Raw genomic sequence first — 6,752 nt, 5'->3', positions numbered from 1 at the left:
TTGTTTTCCTGCTGGTGGCAGTTTTCTCCGATGATCAGCAAAAAATACAAATCTGGGCAATTTTCACACTTAGGGATCTCTGTTGTGTAGCCAGTCACTCACTGAAAGAACCAGGCATTCATACTCCTCACTAATGATTAGTTTCCACCTCAGATATTCTGTTCAATTCTCCCCACATTGCAGACTGTGTGCCCTTAGCTTCTCTCCAGAAATAGAGTCATGCCACTTTTGGCATGCTTGTGATATTCAAAACAATCCTAACAAATTGCAAAATAGGCCAAACTATGCTTTGGACACCCTTCCCACTAATGTTCACCATTCTTCCTTCTCTTGGTCTTTTCCAAAAATCCATTTTATCTGTCACTAATTCAAGTAACTAGCTTTTTGGTGTCTACTGTGAGCATTGCAGGATCATTCTGTATCTCATTTATCTTCTTAACAAATGTATAATCTCCATTTCACAAATGCATTAAACTTCTTACAATTTCAAAAAACAAGGTGGAAAGCACTTTGAAAATGGTAATGACAGGAAGACAGTGCAACTGAGTGAAATTAATTTCACCTTGTGGGGAGCGACGGTAAACGGTTAAAGACATTTTTAGCAGGTAACTACTTTAAAAATGAGAGTCAGATATTACAAATTTTCAATAGAGAGGGAATTAATGTTTGTAAACCTGACTGTCAACATCTACTTAACTCATCTTCCTCTTCTACCACACTCTGCCCTGGAGCTTCAAGTTTCAGAAAATAATACGGAGAGGGACTGCCTTTCTCAAGGCAGAAGCCTTACCCAGCCCCAATTATCAAAGTCACGCCCATCAATTAAAGGCTAAAGCTAAATGAAAACAGGACAGTCCCAGAAAGGCTGCAGACCTGGGCTTCAAAGCTATCTACCAACCAGACACCGTGGGCACAGCATCAAAGCAAAGAACAAGACCAGTTTGGTTTTGTTCTTTTAAGAGTAAGATCAACATTAGAGAATGCTCATTTCACAGAGATTTTACTAACTTCATTCAATCACAAGGCAGCTTCACAAATGCATGCCATCAATATAGACAGAATTCAAATCTGAAATTCTTAAAACACACTATCTTTGTGTACAATATTATTGTTTGGCAGGTTTTTAAACTATATAAATGGTAATTATACTGTATATTTATCCATCAGCAATTTTTTTTAACTCAACTTTACATTTTTAAGATTTAGTCATGATGACATACACAGCTAATCTCCTGTTGATGAGCCCTTCCTATTGGTCACTAACACAAAAACAGGATTATAACTAAATATCTACTTTGATAACCAACTTTTTTCCAGTTGGTTCAATAACCAATTCTCGAAATATGGAAGAATCTATAGCTTACGAGCTTTGAAATCATTAGAGAGCTGGGTTCTACTCCTGGGACCAGCTCTGTGTTGTTGCGGTCAATTGTTTAAATCTCCCTATATTTTAGTTACCTCATTTATAAAATAGTTAATAAAAAATATTTACAGTTGAAAGGACTAAATAAGATATAAAGCAGCCTGGCACACAGTGAACATTCAATAAACGGTAGCTACTATTATCATTAATAACTCTTTTCAATCAAAATTATTTAAGATATTTGGGGGCTTCAAAAGAGCTAATAATTATTTTAGCAGAGATTTTTCCTTTGTAATCAATAGTGGTTGCTTCTCAAAAGACTGAACAACAAAAAATTTCACCAAGTGCAATGAATACAAGGGAGGTGGGAGTGGGGAGGCCTATAGCTGGGAGTTTAAAAAAAAACAATTAGTTTATAAATAGAAATGTAAGGTCTTCAGTAAACCAAACCCTCTTAAGGATAAACATACACTGAATCCTAACCCAGTGCTATTCAATAGAAATAAAATGTGAGCCACATATGTAATTTAAAATGTTTCTAGTAGCCACATGAAAAGTAAAAAGAAACAAGTAAAATTAATTTTAATAATATATTGTAATTATCCTTATATAAACTAGCATTTCAATATGTAAGTAATATAAAATATAACAAGGTATTTAGGTTTTTAAACTAAATCTTCAAAATTTGATGTGTGTTTACATTTACAGCACATCTCAATCCCAACTAGCCCTATTTCAAATGCCTAGTCACAGGGGCAACTCGCTAACCACGTTGACAGTGCAGTTTTAACCTAGGCCTTTTCAGAAAGAGCCCTGTACAGTGTTTTTAGCAAAGACTTCTGTTTATCAGCTAATGCAGCCTCTATGCCTTTTATCAAAGTAACTATCAGTATAAGACCATTCCCAAATCTGAGTTCTTCCCAGTAAAAACAGCAAAGCTCCTTAGTTTTATCAAAATTAAACATCTCAGTGAACAAGCAAAAAGTGGACGAAGAGTGGCTTACAGTTTACAAGACTCATCCTTGAACATTATTTCATTTCAACTTCCCCAAAGTCAGTGAGGTAGATCATTTACAAATGGGAAAACAGAAGCAGAGTCAAGTGACTTGCCAAGAGTTACACAGTAGGTGGACCTAATCCCATGTCTCCAAACTCCTCAGGCTACACAGTTGTACAAATGCAAAAAATAGGCAGGCTTTCCATCTTCTCTCTCCATTTGCACCAGAACCTAGAATGAATACTTTGAAAAAAGGCATCCAAGTCTACTAAAAAACATCAGAGTACGGGGAAAAAATACAGAGCAATGGTCAAGCGATCCCAAAAATTAAGGTGGAATAGTTCTGTTTCTCAAAATTTTACTCTACTACCAAGGTGAGCAAAATCTTAAGTAAACAAATTAAAGCCCACTTGAGTTTCCCCAAACTAATGTATTTTTGTTAAAGTTTAACAAAGCAAGGAAATTCTGACTGCTTGGTTGTTTAGTTTAAGGATAATTATTAAGTGCTTTTAAATAAAAATGCAATTACAAGGATTACTGAATGCTGAGCCTCTGTCTCAATCACAAGCTTCTAAAAGTGAACTCATCATGGGAAAATATACAGGTTTTTCTTTTTAAGAATACTAACTGAAAGGCAAGATACCATAATTTTATTAGTGATTATTTTCAATGGTAGGTGAGTCTGGGTGTGCTTTTAGTTCCTTTTCTGGAAATTCCAATTTTTCTACAATGAATATGTTAGTTTTACAGTTATAAAAAATATGAATACATGACTTGAACCAATTAAAGCATCTTTAAACACAAATGAGGGATTAATACAATTTACCTTTAACCTTAAACACAACTATTATGGTTCACCAAGCTCACCTTATGTGACCGTTAATAGAACCTCAATTAGCAAAGGGCAAATGTCTTCAGAACTCAGTTTACAAATTCCTTCTGTAAAGTACCTTCCAGCTCCATTATTTAATAACTTTCTAATGATTTGAAATTTTGAACTCTCCTTATAAAGGTTGTTAGGGGCCTAGAAACGTCAAGCTCATTTTAGCTAAAAGCCCCGACCTCACCTTTTTCTGATGCTGCAAAATGAACCAATTTGAGTTTTTACCTCCATTCCTCCCTAGCTTTACTCTTAAAAAGTTATGCACAAATGAACTGGCAACCAATAGGAGCTTAGACGGCCTAGAAGTAGTATTACCATACTCGGCGTAACAGATTTTTCTTCTAGGTCTGCAGAAGGCTTCTTCGTTCTTTTAAAAAACACTTGTTTATTGCACACCTACCCATGGCCAGACTCTCAATGCAGTTGAGAAGCAGCCTAGGGAAATAAGGTCCTTAAAGGCCACCCTCTCAATAGCGCAAACCAGTAAACAACTAATTCGAATCCAAAGTGATAAGAGCCATCTGGAGATAATGTCAAACTGCCAAGAGAACACTCCAGGGGGAGATTAATTAGGGCCTGCTAGGTGTCCCAGGAGGGCTGAGGCGCTTTGGAGGCGGTGGGGGGAAAGGATTTGAAAACGCTTTCCTGAGCTTGACATAAAGCAGGAATCCAGCCATTTCCCCAAAGCCTGGAGCCAGAGCACTCTCCGCCTGGTCGTCCCCATCTATAAAGTGAGGCTAGAAGAGCCCAGGCCTGATATTCGGCCTGGGAACTCGTCTACGTGACCACCAGGCTCCCAGATGGGATTGGGGCCAAGTGGCCCCTCAGCTGGGATCTGAGTACCCCCTCCTCCGGGACCCCGAACAGGCCACCACCTGGTCACTCCTTTCACCGTCACCAGTTGAGGAAAGACTCCGCCCAGCTCTGGGGGCGAAGCACAGGCACCCACTTGGGTGCAAAGTTTGATCCCGGCCACTCCCGGTACAGACCCGGGCCGAGATTTGAGTGCCGCCAGGCCCTGCCGGGGAGGGGCGGCTCCGTGGCCCGCGGCCTCCGGCAAGCCCTGCACCGAGGGGCGGGGACCACGGTGGAGTCACCGGGCCCGACGCAGACGAACGGCGCCCCGCACCCTCCGCGGGCCCGGCCGAGCGCCCGGCGGCGTCCTAGGTCTCCCGTGCCCACTCCTTCCGGAGGGCGGGCGGAGAGCGCGCCAGGGCAGCGGCGGAGGCTCTGGACGCGGGGCGAGGGGTCCCCGCCGCGCAGCGCACGCCCGCACGCCCGGCCCCCTGCTTTACCTGGTCCGGCGGCGGCGCCGGTGGGAGCCCCGAGCGGGGGAGCGTACTCGGCGTCAGCCCTCCCTCACCTGGGCGGAAATGAGAGGCCCAGGAGGACCGCGCCTCACCTGGCAGGCCCTCCCCTCCCTCCTACCCTCTCCGGCGGGGCGGGGCGCCGAGGTGGCACGGGAGGGGCGGGCGGGGGAGCCTGGGGCCGCGGGAGGCCGACTCTGCGGGGGGAACGCGGGGGCGGTGGGCTTTCTACATTCTGCAGGTAAAGTTCTACTGGGCGAGGGAGGGTTAAAGAGGAAGAAAAAGGTGGGATCTGAGGGCCAAATAGGCAGACGAAAAGCCAAGTGGTGGGGAGATCCGGCTGGACAGGTGTAGGATGGCTGGGTTTAGAGGAGACCTGAAATCATGGAAATTGAAGGAGGACACTGATGAAAGGATTTCGTCAAATCTGCTTGGTCCCTTTTTGTCCCTTACCTTTCCCGTTCTGTCATCCCTCCTTGTGTCGTCTTCGTCCGCTGACCCCACATTAAATTCTAAGTATAACTGGGGGTTATTTTTTGCTCATTTAGTTGAGGAAAGGAAAGAAACCAATCTAGCAGTATTTGCCTGCGATATGCCGGGCGCTAGCTTATATACATTACCTCATTTGCCCTGTGAAAAAAACGATGAAGAAGCTGCGCACCTAAGGGTTAAGTAATTTGCCCAAAATTTGGGACCCAGATGGGATCTTCTGAGTATAAGTCCAGTGTTGACTTCCCTATATGTTTTAACATTTTTGATATCATAACTTGACTTTGAGAAAGATTGTGTAGAACTTACAACAGCTTTATTAGACTCTAATGTAACTAACTAGAATTTTGATGATAGGCGTTTTATTTTGTCTAATATAGTCCACACATTAACGGTAAACAGAATCAATCTTCAGGTCTGTGTTCATTAAACATAGTATTTGTTAAGCACTGTGATTGACTTTGTAAAATGTTAAACATGGAGGATACCTGTCCTCAAGGAAGATGGTATGTACAAGACAGCTGAAATGTAAGGACATCTGTTGTAAGATCATTCACTTGACACCTCTTAGTGTTATCGTTAGTTGTTTTTTTGTTTGCTTGTTTTTAAGAAATGATCACTTGTTAGGCCTGGTAAAAGGATACACAGGATACAAAATTTCAGCATGGTCTCTGCCTCTTAAGAATGAACAAACTATTGAAGGAAATAAACTTATACAACAACTTAAATTACCAAATATGTATAATGAAGCCAGAACTTTCAGAAAATAAAGAGATGTATTATGCTTGCTGAAAGCATCTCTTAGGATTTAAACAGGTCTAATAGGTGTTTGGGATTTGCTTAAGGTAAAATGGAGAAGGAAATGCTTCCTAAATTGGGGTGGGGGGAGGGGCAGCATACAGCTGGAGACCAATTATCTCAGCATCACCTTGCAAACATAAAGTAAGGTCTCTTCTTACTCTAATATTTGATGATGGTCATGAACATATTCCCCCTTTCTCAAAAAATAATGTGACTTTGGGGAATTCCCTGGTGGTCCAGTGGCGCTTTCACTGCAGTGGCCTAGTTTGATCCCTGGTTGGGGAACTAAGATCCCACAGGCTAAGTGGCTTGGGCAAAAATAATAACAACAAGAACAATGTGACTTTTAATTGACTGTGAAACAAAGTTCAAACTCCTTTTCTTAGTATCCAAGGCCCTCTAAACTCTCTCCTTGCTGCCTCTTCAACCTACTCTTCCATTTCACTCTCCAAGATCTGACGCTGGCCAAATGGTCTGGTCTACTCTATGCCCTTGGGATGACCACACCAGGACTTTTCCGTTGGTTACTCATCCCCTTTTCCACGCTTGGAATGTCCTATGAGCCCTACCCTTCCCCCAGGGCCTCAATGATCATTCCCAGAAAACATCCATCTCCACCACATTTAATGCCATTTTCTCCATATTTTAGTATGGTTATTTTAATTTCTGCTTTCCTCTGGCTCTTACCTGGAATTTTAAAAAATGTTTGACTGATTCAGTACATTTTTTAAGGCACATACTCTGTGGTAAACATTTTCTGGCACAGAGTTTTTTTTGTTTTTTTGTTTTTTCAACCTCTGAGAACCCTCAAGAATATTTTATTCACAGAATGATGAAGATGAACACAGTTTTTAAGAACACGTCTCTGAAGTCAGAAGATCTGAGCTTGAATCCTAATTCCACCATTTCTTA

At 41.9% G+C, this 6,752-nt stretch overlaps 1 protein-coding gene across 1 annotated transcript in view; it reads right to left on the bottom strand.

Annotated features, from left to right (window-relative positions):
- Positions 1 to 4,621, bottom strand: part of PATJ (PATJ crumbs cell polarity complex component) — a 357,124-nt gene extending 352,503 nt beyond the window's left edge. The window contains exon 1 of the mRNA XM_007464279.1: positions 4,539 to 4,621. The gene's annotated coding sequence lies outside the window, so the exon portion shown is untranslated. The remainder of the gene's footprint in view (positions 1 to 4,538) is intronic.
- Between the last annotated feature and the right edge of the window lie 2,131 nt (positions 4,622 to 6,752).

The sequence above is a fragment of the Lipotes vexillifer genome, unplaced genomic scaffold (genome assembly GCF_000442215.2).
Source record: "Lipotes vexillifer unplaced genomic scaffold, Lipotes_vexillifer_v1.1 scaffold47, whole genome shotgun sequence".
In the NCBI taxonomy this organism is placed as follows: domain Eukaryota; kingdom Metazoa; phylum Chordata; class Mammalia; order Artiodactyla; family Lipotidae; genus Lipotes; species Lipotes vexillifer.
The sequence above is the reverse complement of the archived record's forward strand: the minus strand, read 5'-3'. Positions and strand labels throughout refer to the sequence as shown.